This window comes from Dromiciops gliroides, chromosome 1, assembly GCF_019393635.1.
Source record: "Dromiciops gliroides isolate mDroGli1 chromosome 1, mDroGli1.pri, whole genome shotgun sequence".
In the NCBI taxonomy this organism is placed as follows: Eukaryota; Metazoa; Chordata; class Mammalia; order Microbiotheria; family Microbiotheriidae; genus Dromiciops; species Dromiciops gliroides.
This window is the reverse complement of record NC_057861.1, coordinates 82,833,363-82,854,684: the sequence shown is the minus strand read 5'-3', so window position 1 is coordinate 82,854,684 and position 21,322 is coordinate 82,833,363.

Genomic DNA, 21,322 nt, shown 5'->3' with positions numbered 1-21,322 from the left:
TGGTTATCTCCCATACCTGGAATACTCTCCCTCCTCCATTCTCCCTACTAACCTCCCTGTCTTCTTTTGAGTGCCAGGTAAGATCCCAACTTCTACAGGAAGCCTGGTCCAACCCCCCTTATTTCTAGTGCCTTCCCTCTAATTGTCTCCTATTTACCCTAGCAATAGCTTGCTTTTGATATATTTGTTTTTATGTTGCCTCCTCCATTAGATTATAAACTCCCTGAGGCTGGGGGCTAGCTTTTGCATCTTTCTGTATCACCAGTCCTTGGCACAATGCCTGGCACAAAGGAAGCCCTTAATAAATGTTTATTGATTAATTGGTTGAGTGCAGGTGGGGTAGTATATCCAGCCTGCCTAGCAGGGGAACCCAGATAAGCCAGGGTGTCTAGGAGCCCAAGCAGATTTTAGATTTGTAACTGGGATTATATCCCCAGGAACTGAACTCAGTTATGAACCTAATCCCCTTTACCTCACCAAAGGCTGAGGTGGGTGGAGTGGGGATTATGCTCTTCATGTTTTGGGAGGAGTAAATTTGTATAGGTGTATTTGTATTTGTCATTATACTTTTTGAAGTTAAAAAAAAAAAAAGCTAATCCAACCGTTAGTGGCGAATTGGACCTGGCCTGTAGGAGTCCCTCCCCTACAGTTGGGGTAATAGCATCTAGGGCTTGAGCCATTTGAAGAGAAAGGAGCCACATTCTCCAACCCCCATTAAAGGTACCAGAGAACCCATAGGAGGAATGAAAAGTCAACTACATGGTCTTCAGGCACTGGGGCCCAAGGTAGTCAGTGTTACATGTGGATGAGAAAACTAAAGCTCAGAAGGAAGCCATGACTTGTCCATGGTCACCCAGCAAGCAAGAATCAGAGGTAGCATGTGCATCCAGAGATTCCTGACTAGATTTCAGTGCCTCTCATACTTATATAGGATTATCCTACATTTTTCTCCTTCCTTGGCAGTATCCAGGGAAATGAAAGACATTTCACCAAGACCTTATACTTCTTAAACAGTACTTAGATTCGGTCTATTACCTAAGCCTGAGGGCTCAGTGACCCTTCCTGGTCTTTAGGATAGGGGCCATATCCTACAACTCCTCCCTCTCCTACCCTTCTTTGTTACCCCCTCCCCCAACACAAAAGGAATCATCAACATTCATTCATTTACTCACTCACTCCCTCACTCAAAAGCACCTAGGTTTGCATGTTAGTATGGTTTCCCCAACTGATCTGTAGACTTCCTGAGGCCATAGTGCCATGCTGGTCACATTTGTTATTCAATCATTTTTCAGTCATGCCCACCTCTTCATGACCCCATTTAGGGTATTCTTAGCAAAGATTCTGGAGTGGTTTGCCATTTCCTCCTTCAGTTCATTTAACTGCTGAAGAAACTGAGGCAAACAGGGTTAAGTGACTTGCCCAGGATCACATAGCCACTAAGTGTCTGAGGCCAGATCTGAACACAGGAAGATCAGTTTTCCTTGACTCCAGGGCTCATGGTCTATCCACTTTGCCACCCAGGGCCCATACTAGTCACAAACATAATAAATAATACTTCATGAAATCATTCAAAGACACAAAGTTTCATCAGTGTGGGTCATCCACATTTAATGGAATAGAGATTTTTTAATTGTTGTTATCATAAACCTCTGACAGTTTGGTGAGGCATATAGGCTAAACATATGAAATAAAATGCATAGGATTATAAAGGAAGCCAATTGAATTGAAATATGGCTATCAATGTGTATATATATATATATATATGTACATGTATAAAAATTCTATATTACATCAGTTGAATTGAGTATTTACATTGAAATATATTCAATTATAAAATAAATTATACTAAAATTGCATTATTCATATATATACATACATAAACATTATTCATATAGATAGGCATATATAAATACATTCCATTATATATATAATGTGTGTATTTGTATGTATACTGTATAAATATATATATATGTGTATATAATTTAATTCCACAGACCTGAAATTAAAAACCCATGTACTAACAGGTTTCATGAGATTCTAGTAGATTCCCTGGTGACCAACCAAAAACTCATAGCATTCAAGATTCTCAGTTAGAGCAGGCTCCCAAGACCATCTGTCCAATCCACGCATAAGCAAGAACTCCTTCTAAATCTCATTTGACAAATGGTCTTTCAGACATTGTGTGAAGGCCTCCAGAGAGTGGGATCCCGCTGCCTCCCAAGGAAGCCAAATCCACATTTGGATAGCTTTCTAAGACAAATTTAAACTTCATGTAATTTTAAAAAGCCTATGTGTTTTGGGTTTTGGTTTTTTTTTTTTTTTTTTTGGAAATTTTCCATTCAATGGTCATGACTGCTGAGGGGCTAAGGAAAACAACTCTAATTCTTTCAGTTACATAAGGACAATTTGTCCCCTACTCTCCCAACAAGTCCACTACAGGCTAAGTATCTATCCCTTATTCCTTCCCAAGATGCCCCTTCACCATCTGGGATGCCCTCCTCTGGAGAGTCAACCCTTTGGTGATAAGGTCCTTGTCACTTAGATAAGCTGGTTTTTAGATGACAGCTACACAATGCATTGCTGTTTTACAGGATCTCTGAGGGGTCATATTTTGTTTATAAGCCTAAGGTCACCTCCACTCTAGGAGGAAGCATTGCAGCAAGGTAAAAAAAAAAAAAAAACATGATTACTCAAAAAAAATCACAGGTATTAAATTGAATAAGTTCGAAATCAATTGAATTCCAAGGAATTGAATTGATTCAAATTGGATTATTGAGTTGAACTGATTTGAATTAAGTTCGGTTGGGCCAAGATGATTAACTAATATATTTGAGTTAAAAATTAATTGAACTTATTGAACTCAAATTGATTTTAATTTATTTCAGGTGAGTGCAATACAATGGAATTAATTTGAATTGAATTATACTTAAAAGGAAGTTAAACTCAGCCGAGATGATTTATGTTGAACCAGACTGAATAAAGTTGTATGAAGTTGTATAGACTGGAATAGAATTACATTGAATTCAGTTGTGTAGAAATAACGTGAATTGAATTGAATTGAATTGAATTGATTTCCTAATAATAATTTTGCCAGCTGTAGGAATGGTCCTGGGTAGTGCTGTGAGTTGGTCATGTTTTTATTCAATCCTTTTACCTCTATTTCATAGGCTTCCTATTCCACACACCCCTATGGGAATGCACATGCATGTTTGCACACACAAACACATAGACACACACACACACACATTCATACTTTAGAGTCCAGTGCTTTATTTATGACCTCCAGTAAGGAAAGTTCTGATAAGATTTCTGTCACCAAAAATTTAGAGGATTAATTATTTGCTACTTCGGGGATATGTCCATCTGTTTTTTGGCTTGTTTTTGGTTTTTTAATAAAATATTGTTTCTATATTATCTATATTTCTTTCTTCATGTTGCTCTCTCCTTCCCATCGCAGAGATTGCTGTCTTTAAAATAAAGAATGAAAAGGGAAAATGAAACAGTTTAACAAAACAAACCAACCTATCAAAATAAAATCTGTTTTATATTCAGTGTTCCATACAGAGGCCAGGCCCCTCACCTCTATGAAGTAGCAAGAAGAGATATCTTCTAATGTCTCTCCTTTAAGGCCATGCCTAGTCATTATCATTTTGTATCATTCAGTTTCTGTTCTTCTGTTTTCATTGTTCTTCCTTCATATATTGTTGTACTCATTGCACATATTGTTTTCCTGGCTTTGCTTACTTCACTTTGCAATTTAAAAAATGTATCTGGAAAAGGGGTGATTCTTAGATTCTTAGAAAAAGGAGTGAAGTAAACAAATGGTCTAATTTGAATGTAAAATAGCCCCACCTGGCAGGAATTCCTGTAGACCACTTGACTGAGTGAGTGAATGGATGAATGAATGAATGAATGAATGAATGAATGAAGCATTTATTAAATGCTTACTTGGTGCAAAGACCTGTGCTAATCCTTAAGGATACAGATAGAAAAGTAAATCTGTCCCTACTCTCAAGGAATGCACATATGGAAGACCACACCTATGGAAGTTTTCATTTCCAAGTCAGATAGAAAGGTTCCATAGCCCTTAGGGTAAAGTGACAAAACAGATGTTAATATTTCTTCTTTAATTTCATTTCCATTGACAAAATCATATCCATTTCTATATATGTACAGTCTACATGGTGAAGGAGACTGTTGTACTAGATATGGTAGAAAGTGGGTTGTAGCTCAGTTGTAGAAAGTATTGAATTCCAGGCCAGCCTAGCAATAATGACACGTTAAAAGTTCAAAGCACAGGGTGGAACCAAGATGGTGGAGGAAAGGCAGTTGACTCACCTGAGCTCTCCCCCAAACCCCTCCAAACACTTTAAAATAATTCTATAAGACAATTCCTGAAGCAGCAAGCAGAACTCACAAAAAGATGAGGAGAGCTAATTTTCCAGCCAAAGACAACTTAGAAGATTGGCAGGAAAAGTCTATCACACCAGGAAGAGAGGGGAGCATAGTCCAGCCCAGGCCATTCCAGAACAGACCTGGCCTCAGTAAACCAGGGACAGGCCTTGGGAGCCACTGAATCAGCAGTTGCAGCAACTACTTCCGGAGCCCTCAGCCCACAGACCTTAAGCGGGTCAAACAACCGGTCTGAAGGAGATGGCAGAGGTCTATTTGCTGGCATAGGAGGCAGCCTTCTATTGTTTTGCCCATGCTCAGTTCCAAGTTGCAGTCCTAAAGTGGAGAGAGTCCCAGAGTGAGGAAGAGTGCTAGCACACCAGAGCTTGCAACCACAATGGAATAGGAACACTTATCAGAGTTCCAGGGCAAAAAATAAGAATACTTATGGTCTCTCACGGACCAGAGCACAGGCCAGGAGAGTACTAAGCACACCTCTCATTAGATAATACCACCGTGTAAGAAATAAAAACTCAGAGGTCTCTAGAAGCATCTCTGAAAACAATTGCACAAAACCCCTGAAGCTTGGGACAGTATGCTCTCCATCTTGGAAAGCAGAACCCTACTTTAACAAAAATAAAATAGGCTGGAGAATGAGCAAATAACAGAAAAAAAATTTTCTGACCATAGAAAGTTATTATGATGACAAGGAAGATCAAAACACACACTCAGAAGAAGATAAAAAAGTCAAAACTCCTATATCTAAAGACTCCAAGAAAAATATGACTTGGTATCAGGCCATGGAAGAGCTCCAAAAGGATTTTGAAAAACAAGTAAGAGAGAGAGAGAAAAAATTGGGAAGAGAAATTAGAGTGATGCCAGAAAATCAGGGGGAAAATAGTCAAACAATAGTTTGGTAAAGGAAACTCAAAAATATTGAAGAAAATAATGCCTTAAAAAACAGACTAAGCCAAATGGTAAAAGAGGTACAAAAACAAAAACAAACAGACAAACAAAAACAAAATAAAACAATGAAGAGATGAATGCCTTGAAAAGCAGAATTAGCCAAATAGGAAAAGAGGCACAAAAATTCACTGAAGAAAAAAACAAACAAACAAACAACTCCTTAAAAAGTAGAATTGGCCAAATGGAAAAAGGTGCAAAAGCTCACTGAAGAAAATAATTCCTTAAAAATTAGAGGTGAGCAAATGGAACCTAGTGACTTTATGAGAAATCAATAAACAATAGAACAAAACCAAAAGAATGAAAAAATAGAAGACAATGTGAAATATCTTATGGAAAAATAACTTATCTGGAAAATGGATTCATAAGAGAATTTAAAAATTATTGGCTACCTGAAATCCATGATCAAAAAAAAATAATAATAAAAAGCCTTGACATCATCTTTCAAGAAATTTTCAAGGAAACCCACTCTGATATTCTAGAATAGAAATTGAAAGAATACATTCATGACCTCCTAAAGGAGATCCCAAAATGAAAGCTCCTGGGAATATTATAGCCAAAATTCAGAGCTCCCTTGTCAAAGAGAAATTATTGCATGCAGCCATAAAGAAACAATTCAAGTACTGTGGAGCCACAGTCAGACTGACACAAGATTTAGCAGCTTCTACCTTAAGGAAACAGAGGGTTTGAAATATGATATTCTGGAGGGCAAAGGAACTGGCATAACAACCAAGAATCACCTACCCAGCAAAACTGATTATAATCCTTCAGGAGGAGAAATGAAGATTCAATGAAAAATGATACTTTCAGGAATTCTTGATGAAAAGACCAGAGATGAATAGAAAACTGGACTTTCAAATACAAGACTCAAGAGTAGCATAAAAAGGTAAATAGGAAAAAGGAATCATGAGGTTAAACTGTCTATATTCCTACATGGGAAGATGATAATTGTAACTCATAAAAATTATCTCATTATTAGGGCAGTTGGAAGGAATTATACACACATAGAGAGAGACAGAGACAGAGACAGAGACAGACAGAGACAGAGAAGACACAGGTGTGAGTTGAATCTAAAAAAAGAAGGGATGACACCTAAAAAAAAATAAGGGGTGAGGGAGGAATGCACTGGAAGACAGGGAAAGGGAGAGGTAAATGGGATAAATTATCTCACATAAAAGAAGCAAAGAAAAGCTTTTACAGGGAGAGTAAGGTGGGGGAGGTGAGGGGAGAATGAATGAACCTTAGGCTCATCAGAATTGGCTCAAATTGGAAATAACATGCACACTAAATTGTGTATAGGAATTTATCTTACCCTGCAGGAAAGTAGGAAAGGAAGGAGATAAGACAGGGCTGCAGTGTTAGAAGGGAGTACATATTGGGAGAGGGGTAGTCAGAAGCAAAACACTTTTGAGGAGGGACCAAAAGAAAGGAGAGAAATAATAGAACAAATGGGGGAATAGCTTAGAGAGAAACACAGTTAGGAATAATAATTGTGAAAAAAAAAAGAATTTGAAACAAATTTCTCTGATAAAGGCCTCATTTCTCAAACATATAGAGAACCAAGTCAAATTTATGAAAAATAAAAGCCATTTCCCAGTTGGTAACTAATCAAAAGCTATCTACAGCCATATAAAAAATGCTCTAACTATTGATTGGAGAGATACAAATCAAAACAATTCTAGGGTACTACTTCATGTATATTAGACTGGCTAATAGGAAAGAAGAGAAAAATAAACAGGGGATGATGGGAAAATGATACATTAATGCTCTGTTGGTAGAGTTGTAAACTGATTCAAACATTCTGTTGAGCAATTTGGAATTATGCTATAAAACCATGCATGCTCTTTGACCTAGTAATACCACTAGGTCTGCATTCAAAAAGAGATTTTAAAAAATCCAAAAAGAGAAAGGACCTATATGTCCAAAAATATTTATAGCAGCTCTTTTATGTTGCCAAAGATTTGGAAAATGAGGGGATGGCCATCAATTGGGAAATGGCTAAACAATCTGCATTATGTCATTATGATGCAATGCTCTTGTGCTATAGGAAATGATAAATAGAATGCTCTCAGAAAAACCTGAGACTTAAATGAGCTGATGTACTGTGTACAAAGTAACAGCAATATTGTAAGATGATCAGTTGTGAATGACTTGGCTATTCTCAGCAATAAAATGATCCAAGAGAAAACTGAAAGACTTTTTTTTCAGGGCAAATGAGGATTAAGTGACTTGCCCAGGGTCACACAGCTAGTAAGTGTCAAGTGTCTGAGGCCGGATTTTAACTCAGGTCTTCCTGAATCCAAGGCTGGTGCTTTATCCAGTACGTCACCTAGCTTCCCTAAACTGAAAGATGTATGATGAAAAATGCTATGCATCCCCAAAGAAATAACTAATGGTGTCTGAGTACAGATTGCAACATATTTTACTTTATTTTTCTTGATCCTATTTTTTGTCTATGTTCTATTTCACAACATGAAAAATATGGAAGTGTTTTGCATGACTACATGTATAACCTATATCAAATTCCTTGCCTTCTCAATGGAAAAGGCAGAGATTAGAGGGAAAAGAATCAGGAACTCAAAGTTTTAAAAATGAATATTGGGGCAGCTAGATGGCACAGTGGATAGAGCACTGGCCCTGGATTCAGGAGTACCTGAGTTCAAATCTGGCCTCAGACACTTGACACTTGCTAGCTGTGTGACCCTGGGAAAGTCACTTGACCCCCATTGCCCCACAAAAAAATTAATATTAAAAAATGTTTACATGTAATTGGGGAGAAATAAAATACTAAATAAAAAGGGGCCATGGGGAAAAATTGTTACTTGGGGGAAAAATGATCAGTAAAAATGATTTTTAAAAAAGTTCAGAGTACCTTTGCAAAAGTGAGGCATGTAGAGATGTGGAACAGTGCATATATTTTCAGTCTTTTTTCAATATATTGATTGGTTTTACTTATTTCTCTCTTTTTTCTCTTTCTCTTTTGATTTTACTCATATTCATTGTTATGAGGAATATCTCTCTGGGAAAGGGATAATGGGAAAAATGTAGGTGATATAAAGACAAAACATATCCAAACTTATTTTAATAAAAGAGTTCTTGAGTTGAGAAGTAACCTGATCTAAGTAGGGTACTTGTAAGGTTTCCCCAACGATGTCAGCAGGATAACTCAGAAATAGAGAGGTACCTGTAAAGAGGTTATTGTAATGAATCCCAACTATTGACAGGATGCAGTAGAATATGATGCCTCTCATTCAAGTTTAGATAACAGGTAAGAGGTAAAGTACTCTTGGCTATGGGTGAAGGCATAGAAACAACACAGAAGGCCACAAGTGTAGAAGCCATATGGAGAAAAAACATGGCAGAACTAGAATCAGTACTCTATCCATAAGTCTTTATTGAGCCCTTGATGTGTTCTCTTCTTTCTTAGATGACATCCAAGGCTTTTCTAAATCCAAATCTATGGTTTAATGATAATTAGGGAGTTTATAATCTAGTAGAAGATACAATATGTATTCCAGACCTCCTGCTACATGAGGTCACATGAATGAGTCCAATGGGCATTTTTAAGAGATTATGACCACATGACTTAGGTCAATGTAGTATAGTAGAAGGGGCCCTACATTGGGATTCAGAAGACTTGGGTTCACATTCCAGCTCTTTTGCTTACTAGCTATGTGCCAGTAACTATCAATCACCTTTCTGAGGTAGGCCAATGCAAGAATTGGTTTGTGTGTGTATATGTATGCATACATGCATGCATGTATATATGAATGTATGTGCACGCATGCATGTATATGTGTATGTGCATGTATACATATATGCATATGTATGAGCAAATATAAATTTGTTTTGCTTGAATTTATATTTATATAATATAATCACACGTTATATATAAATATAAAATCAAGCAAAACAAAAAAGGAAAGAAAATATAGCAAATCTATATGCACATATATATATATATATATATAAGAGTCTTATTTCCTTTACTTTTTTGTCACTCAATAAGGGTGGGCAGGGAGAAGGAATAAGAGAGAGAAATATTTTTTCATTGAGAAAATAAAACTATTTTATTTTTTTAATAGGGATAAAAATCTTTTTCTTGACTACCCAATAGGGTTATTGATGATAAGAGATGATACAGATAAAACCACTTTGTAAACTGTAACACTTTATTCAAATATGAGGAATTAAGGGATCAAATTATAGTTCTCAAGGGGGATTTATTCAATAAGATCTCTCAATACCCCAAGCTACTATCCCCATGACATTTTCTCCATTTATGGGCCCCTGACCTTATGTAATACCCATCCAGTTGAATTTTTCATGAGATGGTTTGCCAGGTGATACCAACATTCTGAGCCTCGGTCCATTAAAAGATAATGAGATGTTGAAAGGAAAATATCATCACCAGACTCCTCTTCCCCACCCTTTGCTCCCTCCCTTTCTCTCTCCTCCTATCTACCTGGCTAGAGACCAAACTTTTCCCCTGCCTGATATACCACAGTCTTCACTAGGGCCAAATGAATTGGCCATGATCACTGTTAATACAATGAAATTCAAAGGGAATTGCAATAATAGTAATTACTTAAAAGAAAAGGGTAACCACTGTAGCTGGCAACCTATTCATTATAAGTGCCAGTCTTTATTGGGCCACTCTAAAGGATCGGGTAGGCCTATTCTCTCTGAGAATCTTATAACTGAAAAAATAGGTACATCAGAGAATGTTAGAATATAAAATGAGAGAGTTAGAATATCCCTAGAACACTAGGTGATAAAACATAGAAAATTGAATTTTAGGGCTTGAAGGGACCTTAAAGGACATAGATTCTTTGTCTTTAATTTACAGAGAAAAAACTGAAGCCTAGAAAGAGAAAGAAATAAGACCAGTTACTCAGACATTTCATAACACAGCCCAGACCAAAACCCAGATGTGCTGATATACATCTGAGTGTTTTATTTAGTTCAAGATTTTCTGAGGGTAACTGTCTAGTTAGAACAAAAGTGATCAAAGGGTCCTGTGTGCTTGGACCTATCTGTCCTAATCCAAGACAAACAGTGAACATGATACTTCAATTCAATTCAATTCAATAAATACTTACTGATATCTTGCTTTGTGCCAGGAGGTAGGACCTAAGACAAAGAGCTATATTCAAAACAGTTTCTGCCTTCAAAACATCCCCATTCTAAAGGTATAAGATGCATGTCCATAAGTATTTTACAAGACAAACTGGGACAGATGGAAGCATATAAAATTCCTAGAAAGTGAGAGAAAATCAGGGATAGGTAAATGGAGCCGTTGGTACCTGAGCTAACCCTTTAATGAAGATGATAATGCTGATTGAGATAGAAATAAAGGGGTTCTGCACTGTATATTTAAATAAGGTCACAATAGTTACATGATTTACATATAAAGGGTGATAAAAAAAGCAAATTCAAAGATGGTGGAATAGTTTATCAATCAGATTTATGGACAGGGGAAGAATTTAAGACCAAAGAAGATATAGAGTAATACAAAATGCAGATAATTTTGATTTTATCCAATTAAAAAAGCTTTTGCACAAACCAAATAAATGCAACCAAGATTATAAAGAAAGCAGAAAACTGGGAAAGAATTTTTGAAATAAGTATCTCTGATAAAGGCCTTATTAAATATATAGAGAAGTGAGTCAACTTTATAAGAATACTAGTCATTTCCCAAGTGATAAATGGTCAACGGATATGAACAGACAGTTTTTGGACAAAGAAATCAAATTTATCTATACTCATATGAAAAAAATGCTCAAAATCACTATTGATCAGAGAAATATAAATTAAAACAACTCTTAGGTATCGCCTCAGACCTGTCAGAGTGGCAAATATAACAAAAAAAGGAAAATATTGGATGTTGGAGGGGATGTAGGAAAATTGGGATGCTAATCCACTGTTAGTGGAGTTGTGAATGGATCCAAGGGCTATAGTGCTGTGCATAACCTTTGATCCAGCAATTCCACTGCTAGTTTTATATCCCAAAGACATAAAAAAAAGAAAAAGACCTATTTTCACAATATTTATAGTAGCTCTTTTTGTGATGACTAAGAATTGGAAATCAAAGGAATGCCCATTAATTGAAAAATGGCTCAAAAAGCTGTGGATTATGATTGTAATGGAATATTATTGTGCTATAAGAAATGACAATCAGGATGGTTTTGGAAAGGCCAGGAAAGATTTATATGAACAGATGGTATACAGTGAAGTGAGCAGAACCAGGAGAACATTGTGCACAATGACAGCTATATTATTTAATAAAGAATTGTGAATGATGTAACTATTCTCAGCAATATAATGATCCAAGAAAATCCCAAAGTATTAATGATGAAGCATACTATCCACCTTCAAAGAACAAAATAAAACATATATTGTTTGAACACAGACTGAAGCATGATATATTCACTTTCTTTCATTTTTTTTCTTTTATTCAAGTTTTCTTATATATAAGGACTAATATGGTAATTGCACATATATAACCTATATCTGACTGCTTACCACTGCAGGGAGGGAGAATGGGAAGGAGAAAGGGAAGGATAGAATTTGGAACACAAAAGCTTAAATAAAAATGTTTACCAAAAAAAGAAATAAAGTAGTTCCTTCTAGGCATGGAGAAAAGGTTAGGTAAATGCATAGAAAGCAAGGAGTTATTTGTCAATGGGAAATAACTCTGAGTCCAGTGTACCTGAAATGGAGAGTATCATATCATAATATGGAGTATTAGGAAATACAGTTGCAAAAGTAGGTGTCAGGCTAAGGAGATTTTTACTTTATCCTTTAGACAGTGGGGAGTCACTCAAGGTTTTTGAGTAGGGGAGAGATATGGTGCACCTTGTACTTTAGAATGATTATATTTGCATCTTCTTAAAGGGAGGAGAGTAGAGAAGATGGATAAGGAATAATAAGACTGAGCTCTAACTCTGGACAAATACTGAGGCCTAAACCTGGACGCAGACAGGTTCAGATTTCCCTGGAGTCAATCAGAGATTGAAAATGTAGAGATCAATTCCAAAGCTATTGCAGCCATCCAGGTGAGAGGTAATGAGTAGCTAAACTAAGGTAATCATTTTGTGAGAAGAGAGAAAGATGATGGATGTGAGAATGGGTGTTAAGGTTGAATCAAAGGGGCAGCTGGTGGTGCAGTGGATAAAGCACCCGCCCTGGATTCAGGTGTACCTGAGTTCAAATCCTGCCTCAGACACTTGACACTTATTAGCTGTGTGACCCTGGGCAAGTCACTTAACCCTCATTGACCCACAAAAAAAAGGTTGAATCAACAAAACTTAGCAATTGATTGGATATGGGAGAAGGAATAATGAATCAAGGATAATTTCAAGGTTGTGTAAGTGACTGATGGGAACAATGACAGTACCCTTGAATAGAAAAAGGGATGTTTGGAGGATGAGCAAGCTTACAGGAAAATAACAAATTCCATTTTGAATCTTCCTAAGACAGAGAGGAAGAACTGTTTGGATAATTTAATTTGATTTTAGGTTCTTTTGACATCCAACTCCAAGATGATATTTTGGCCAACCTCAGATAACTGGCTGCTAGTTGTTCTTTCATAACTGGATGAGGCTGATTCAACCATCGAAATGTCAGGTTGAAGTCAGAGGACTAGCCATCACTGAGACAAAGTGCTTTTCTTAGCCTTGGTCACTGGCCTGTAACTCAGGACATAGACTCTTAGAATCTCAGACTTACAAGACCACCTAGTCTAGACTCAAGTTGAACAAGAATCCCCTTTCCAACATATCCTAAAGGTAGTCATCCTAATTCTCTCTGCATAGCTCTGTTAGGTTTGTTCGGTTTGTTTTTGTTTATTTTCCTTTGCATAGGGACAAGGGCTATATACAGACTGAAGCTGTTATTTCACTGATATGGGGAATTTCCAAGTGAGGAAATTACCCCTAAAATGTAAGTTGTCATCTCTTCTGTGATTTATAATTTTAGGGAGTTGCCTAGATTGAGCACTGATTTGTTAAGTGATTTACATTGGCTAACACAGAGGGAGGACTTGAATTCAAGTCTTCCTGGATGTCTACACACTATGCAATACAACCATCCTTTCCTTATGCAGTCTAAATTTGCCTCTTTGAAACTTCTCTTTGTTGTTCTTCATTTTGCATTTAGATATCAAGAAAAAAATCAAATTCTACGCCCACATTGTTGTTGTTTTCCAGTCATGCCCAACTCTTTATAACCCTATTTTGGGTTTTCTTGGCAAAGATACTGGAGTGCTTTGCCATTTCCTTCTCCAGCTGATTTGACAGATGAGGAAACTGAGGTAAATGGGTTTAGCTGGCTTGCTCATAGTCACACAGCTAGTAAGTATCTGAGGCCAGATTTGAACTCAGGGAGATGAGTATTCCTGAATCCAGGTCTGACATTCTATCCACTGTGCCATCTAGCTGCCTATATTTATTTCCACACTACATTCCTTAAAATACTTGAATATAGTGAATGTCCCCTTAAGTAGGGTGGAGTAATGGATAGAGCTCTAGGACTAGAGTCAGGAAGATCTGAGTTCAAATCAATCTCAAACTTTGATTGCTCTGTGAGGCTTGGCAAGTTGCTTCACCCCTCTTTATCTCAATTTCCTCAACTAAAAAATTGGGATACTATTAGTACCTATATCCTAAGGCTGTTATGAGAATAAATTGAACTAATATATATAAAGTTCTTAGCTTAATGCTTCCCCATTAACATGGCTCTTCTTGGAGGCAGCTAGATGGCACAGTAGATAAAGCACTGGCCCTGGATTCAGTAGGATCTGAGTCCAAATCTGGCCTCAAACACTTGAAACTTATTATCTGTGTGACCCTGGGCAAGTCACTTAACCCTCATTGCCCTTCAACATTCTGGATTCACTTATGTTTATTAATTCTTTCTTAAATTGTAGCGGTCAAAACTGAACAAAGTACTCCAAATATGGTCTGACCAGGGCAGACAACAGAAGGACTATCTTCCACAGTCCATATCCTGGACGATATGTGCCTATTAATATAGCCTAAGACTGTGGTTTTTGGTTTTTGTCACTATCATTATTGTTTCATGTAAATTTTGCAAACCATAAACCACCAGAGCTTTTCCTAAGAGAACTAACTCTCTCTAGCCCTAGTTTCTCCACCTTGTAATTGTGAAGTCAAATTTTTCACACTCCAGATAAGACTTTACATTTCTTCCTATTACATTTAATCTTTTTAGATTCAGCTCAATGTTATAAACTGTCAAAATCTTTAATTTTTTTTTTGAATCCTGACTCTGTCACCCAGGGTGCTAGGTATCCCTGACAGCTTTGTGTCATGTGAAAATCTGATGAGCATGTGATCTATGCCTTTATCTAAGTAACAGATAATAATGTTAAACAGCACAAGGAGGCCAAGCACAGATCCTAGATGCAGTCCACTGAAGGCTTGCTTTCAAATTAACATTAAACTATTTACTATTCCTTGGGTTGTTATCCAGCCATTTTTAATAGGACAACTCAGCTCTAACTTTTGTCAAAGACTGAGGCATGAACCTGGCCACAGACTGAACCCTACTCAACCATCAACTCTAGGCAACTCTTAGACAAGAGAGTTCAGATAGTAAATAAACATTCTTCCCCTTTCTACCAAGAAAGCTCAGATGTCTCTCAGTAATGAATGAGTAAAAATGGTTGTGACCTGGGTGGTAAGCACCATTATCCCTCTGTATCTCAGTCCTGGATCTGATAAAGTCCCTGAATAAGTCTAAAGAATTCAATGATGAGTAGCCCAAAGCTTTCCTCACAGAGTAGAAATAGGCTCCAAATACACCAAACTCCTATTATGACCTGTCAGGGATTAATCCACCATCCTAGGCCTTCCATTGCTCTTGAATTCATTTTCCCAAAGGCTTTTTAGAGATAAATGACCCTATCTATGTAGTAACCCAAGGAATAACTTACTCCAGGGATATCTGACTTCAGCTTGGGAAAAGCAGGAAAGGGAAGGGTAATGGTGGCGTGGGAGCTTGGAAGGGGGGAATCTTCCAGTTATCCTAAATCACATTGACCCCACAAATTATCCCCTTCACCCTGACCATGGGAAAGAAAACCAAGCTGACACACAGAATGAAATTATATCAGAGAGATATACCAACTGTACCTTTAAGTTTGTTTCACCCTCTGCCTCCAAAATATTGTTACTCATGGGGAACTGTCCAAAATGGACTTTTCTGACAAGCTCTGAATGAATGAGACATTTACCTTTAGGTCAGAAATTGTGAATCAGGGAGAGGAGTCTAGTGAAAATAATAATCCTTTATGGTGTTTTTTGTTTAATTTTGTTTGTTTCTACAGAGCAATGTGGGTTAAGTGACTTGTTGAGGGTCATACAACTATTAATGTCAAATTTTTGAGGCCAAACTTCAACTCAGGTCCTCCTGAATCCAGGGATGGTGTGTTATCTACTGTGCCACCTAGCTGTTCCCAAATCCTTTATGTTTTGACAGTGTTTTGTGCTTACAAAGCCCTTCCCCAGCCATGTCTACTGGATCCTCAAAACACTCCTGGGAGACAAATAGAATGGGGGCAACTGTTTCCATTTGACATATGAAGCTCAGAGAAACTAACTGATGCCTCCATGGTCACAGAGATATTAAAAGTCAGAACCAAGATGGACCCAGGTCTTGTCACTTCTGGCCAGCTGGTCATTCAAATCCACATTCCTTCTCACAAAAGAGGCTGACAGACACAAAATAAGTACTTAATCCATATTTGTGGAAGAAATGAATTGGGTAAATAAATGGATAGAATGGATAAATAAATGGCTGTTTGAATGAATGAACAGACTTCTTTGACTGTTTAGATCAAATTTTCAAGAATTTGTGTTTATTTCCTTTATAATGAGTTGAAATTTGTGTCTCTGTACTTTTCATCATCAAGACCCAGAGAGAATCTCCCAAGGGTATAGCATCAAGGCACTGACAAATTTGAGCTTCAGACCAATCACTTTATTTCTCTTTTTCCTTATTGTGGTAAAGTGAGGATGCTTTCCCCAAAGCCAAGACTTAACCCTAGGAGGCCAATCCATGGCAATGAACTTCAAGTAACATGGGTCCTTTTCATGTGATCCCACCTGGGTAAGGATTGCCATAGCAAAGCCCTTCTCTTTAACTGAAATTCTCTAAACTCCATTGCCCTAGTTTGGGGAGAAAGAATGACAATAGTTCAGTTTTTTAGCAAGTGACAGCAGAAAAATTCCTTGGGAATCCAGGTTTAAATGGACTGCAAGCTTATTATGATGCAACAGTGTGAAATGGCAAGTAAAAGCTAATGTGCATGTTAAATTACATTAATAGAAGTAGTATTTAGATTGAATGCAGTGATAGAACAAAGAGAAAAGACATACTGCTTTCCCTTATCACACTCCACCTAGAATATTGCATATAGTTCTGGGCACCATATCTGTTTTTGTTTTTGTTTTTGTTTTAATTTTTGTTTGTTTGTTTTTGTTGGTTTTTTTTCAGGGCAGTGAGGGTTAAGTGACTTGCCCAGGGTCACACATGTAGTAGTAAATGTCAAGTGTCTGAGGCTGAATATGAACTCAGGTCCTCTTGAATCCAGGGCTGGTGCTTTATCCACTGTGCTACCTAGCCGCCCCCTCGGCACCATATTTTAAGAGAGATGCTCCTGAAATAGCAAAAGTGCTATAGGAAGAGAGGTTGCCTACCTAGTCACCTAAAGTGAGTTTCCCTTCTGGGGGTAAGGAATAGTTAAAACCACAGTATATCCCTCTATATTTTTTGGATGCTTAGGACCCTGGGGGACAAAGAAATTTGCCTAAATATCAAAGTATTTTCCTTTTGGTCAATTTAAAGTTCAGTTCTGCACCAAGGGCAGCCAATACCACTGTGAGCTACAGAGTCGAGAAGACTTTAGGATCTTAGAAAAGTAAAACTCACCTAAGAAGGAGGAGAGTGGTGTTGATTGTTTATGAACTATCTTCAATCCTTTTATATGTGTTCTACCTTTGTTTAATGGGCTCTTGTGAGTTGAGTCTTTTGCATTTACTGTGGGTTAAAATAAAAACCATCCTGTACCCTCCACCCCCTCACACACACACACCTCTTGGTTAAAAAAAAAAATGTAGAGATCATCAGAAGAGGGACTGGAAAACATGATCTGCAAGGATCAACTAAAGAAACCAGGTTGGGGCAGCTAGGTGGCGCAGTGGATAGAGCACCGGCCCTGGAGTCAGGAGGACCTGAGTTCAAATCTGGTCTCAGACACTTAACACTTACTAGCTGTGTGACCCTGGGCAAGTCACTTAACCCCAATTGCCTCTCTTAAAAAAAAAAAGAAAAGAAGAGAAACAAGGTATATTTATCCTAGATAAGGTAAGAGGACAGAATCATTATAGTTCTCTTCAAGTATCTGAAGAGGGGATTATAATGTGGAAGTTGGATGACACTTTCTTCTTAACTTAAGAGGGCAGGATTCAAGCAAAAAGCAAATTGTGAAAACTGCAGAGATAATGACATAGGCTGGATGTAAGGGGGGAAAGCCTAAAAATTAATATTAACAAAAAGTGGAACGGGTTGGGTGATTGCCTCAGAAAGCAGTGAGTCCCCCACCAATAGAGGTCCTCAAGGAGCAATGTGATGACTTTTCAAGGGCATTATAAAGACCATTCCGGATGAGGTTTACTTGCGCTATCAGTGGTATCAAAATGATCCCTACAGGTGACATATTGACTCGGAAAGCCACAAATCATCTATTTTGTTGTATTTTATTTATTTTGTTAAACATTCCCAAATTATATTTTAATCTAGTTTCCCTTGTATTGGTGAATGTTATGAGCCTCATGAAGGCCATAATTTGATATCTCTGCATAAGGTCACTTCTGGAGGGTCAGAACCCTCTAGTCTACTAGAAAGTCAGCAGGTACAGCTAGAGAGATAACAAACATTTACTAAGGACTTACTGGGTGTCAGGTATTTTGCTGGGCACCAGATATACAAATACAAGTAAAAGTAAAGAGAAGCCCTGACCTCAAGCAATTAACATTTTAATGACTGCTGGGAAAATTGGAAAACAGTATGGCAGAAACTAGGTATAGACCAACATCTCACACCATATATTAAAAAAGGTCAAAATGGGTACATGATTTATACATAAAGGATGATAGCATAAGCAAATTAAGAGAGCATGTAATCATTTATCTGTCATTTTTTTTTGTTTTATTTTTTTTGTTTGTTTTTTTCAGGGCAATGAAGGTTAAGTGACTTGCCCAGGGTCACACAGCTAGTAAGTGTCAAGTGTCTGAGGCTGGATTTGAATTCCAGTCCTCCTGATTCCAAGGCTAGTGCTTTATCCACTGTGCCACCTAGCTGCCCCCGCCCTGTCAGATTTATGGGAAAAGGAAGAATTTAGGACCAAAGAATATATAGAGAATAAAACAAAATATAAAATAGATATTTTTGATTGTATAAAATTTAAAAGTTATTGTGCAAATGAAACTAATAGAACCAAGATTATAAGGGAAGCAGAAAACTGGGAAATAATTTTTGAAATATATATCTCTGATAAAGGCTTCATTTCTCAAATATATAGATAACTGAGTCAAATTTATAACAATGGAAGTCTTTCTCTAATTGATAAATGATAAATGAACAGGCAGTTTTCAAAGAAATCAAAGCTATCTATACTCATGAAAAAAATGCTCTATATCACTATTGATCAAAGAAATGCAAATTAAAACAACTCTTAGGTATCACCTCACACCTATCAGAGTGGCAAATAAAAAAAATGGAAAATATTGGATGTTGGAAGGGATGTGGGAAAGCCAGAACACTAATCCAGTGTTGGTGGAGTTGTGAAAAGATCCAACCATTCTGGAGAGCAATTTGGAACTATACCTAAAGGGCTATAGAACTGTACATACCCTTTGATCCACCAATACCACTTCTAGGTTTATATCCCAAAGACATCCCCAGAAAGAGAAAAAGACCTATTTGTACAAAAGTATTTATAGCAGCAATTTTTGAGGTGACTAAAAATTTGAAATCAAAGGAATGCCCATTAATTGGGGAATGGCTAAACAAGCTGTGGTATATGATGCTGATGGAATATTATTGTGCTATAAGAAATGAAAAGCAGGAAGATTTCAGAGAGTCCTGGAAAGACTTGTATGAACTGATGTATAGTAAAGAGAACCAAGAGAACATTGTGCAATATTGTTTGATGAAGAACTGTGAAATACCTAACTCTTCTCAACAATACAATGATCCAAAACAATCCCAAAGGACTAATAATAAAACATACTATCTACCTCCAAAGAAAGAACTGATATTGATGTAACACAGACAGAAGCATGATAATTTTCACTTTCTTTTATTCAAGTTTTCTTATACAAAATGACTTACATGATAATCTTTTACATAATCATACATATATAACCAAAATCTGATTGCTTACTGACTCAGGGAAGGGTAAGAGGAGGGAGGGAAGGAGGGAAAATAATTGAAACCCCAAACTATAAAAATATTTATTACTTTAAAAAAACCTTACATTTTAATGGAAGAAGACAACACTCAAAAAGTACAGGGATGGAGGTGAAGTGGGATGCAGGTGATGTTGAAAAAGCCAGAAGCAGAAATGGGAGGGGAATGAAGTATTACTAGTCTGGGCTTCTCTCCAAAGTAAAGGCACCAGGGGTAAATTACCAAAGGGAGAAGAAGCTAAAGAGATGGAAGTATATTCTAGAGTGAGAAGGCTCAAGGCACCGAGGGAAGTTCCAGTGTGAGAAAGAAGTTGAAACATGGTGGTAAAGCCCAGAGACTCAAATATAGATAGGATTGGACAGAAGGATGGTCCAGCAGAAAAAAAAAAAATGCTGGATTTGGAATCAGAATACCTAAGTAGGAATCCTAGATCTTTTGCATACTATTTCTTTGGTCTTAGGCAAGTTATTGAATTTTTCTGAGCTTTAGTTTCCTCATATGTGAAATGAAAGGATAGGAATAGATAATCATGAGGGTCCTTTCCATATTATAATCCCTTCTTCAAACACTTTCCAAATATAAATCAATGATGCTATAACCTACGACTTCCCTTCCAGTTCTTGGATACCTCTTGTGATGACAGTCCAAAACTGTGTCTGTATATGCACGTGGTGGAGGTTCTAATGTCTGCCCTGAGGTCTTGGTTGCTGATGAGAATTGGATGCTAATTCTAGATAGACTAACTCTTACCTGTGAGGCTCTGAGGCTCGCTCCCCACCCCCCACCCTCATCCATGCTCACATGGGAAAACAGCTGTTCTCTTGGATGAATAGGAATTGAGATTCTATTCTTGAATGCTGGCCCTGTGCTGGAGAAGCTGTGTCCTCCCTCAGGGCTCTGTTCTATGCTGGGCCAACACTACTCACATTTCCCCTCCTGCTTTTCCCTTTGGAGATATATGCAAATCCAACTGCCGAGCTGTTCCTTAATGTCAGATGTTCCAGGGATGAATGTCAGATTTGGTTTCAGCCTCAGTCAATAATGGCATTTGAGAGGATCATTTGTGATTTACATTGAAGCAGGAAAAATCAGTTCCTTTAGCTCTGTGAAAACCCTCCTCCACTCCCTCCCTTCTTCTGCTCCCTATCATATCCAGCAACACAAGGAAAAGCTGCTATTTCTTCTGGTTCCTGGAAAAGGCCTACATAACCAAGAAATTAACTGCAGAAGGAGGGCTTAATGGAAGGAAAATCCAAGGCCTGAGTGTCCCCCTCCATAAAGGGGTTGTCTTCATCACCATTGCTGTCAATAGCATCATCTTAATTCATATTTCTACTACAAGTAGCTATAATCCCCATCGATATCATTATAAGATGAATCACCTTAGTCATAATATTCACCATCACTGCCATACTCGTATGCATCATCACTCTCACTTCCATCATCACCCTCACCAGTATCATTGCCAGCA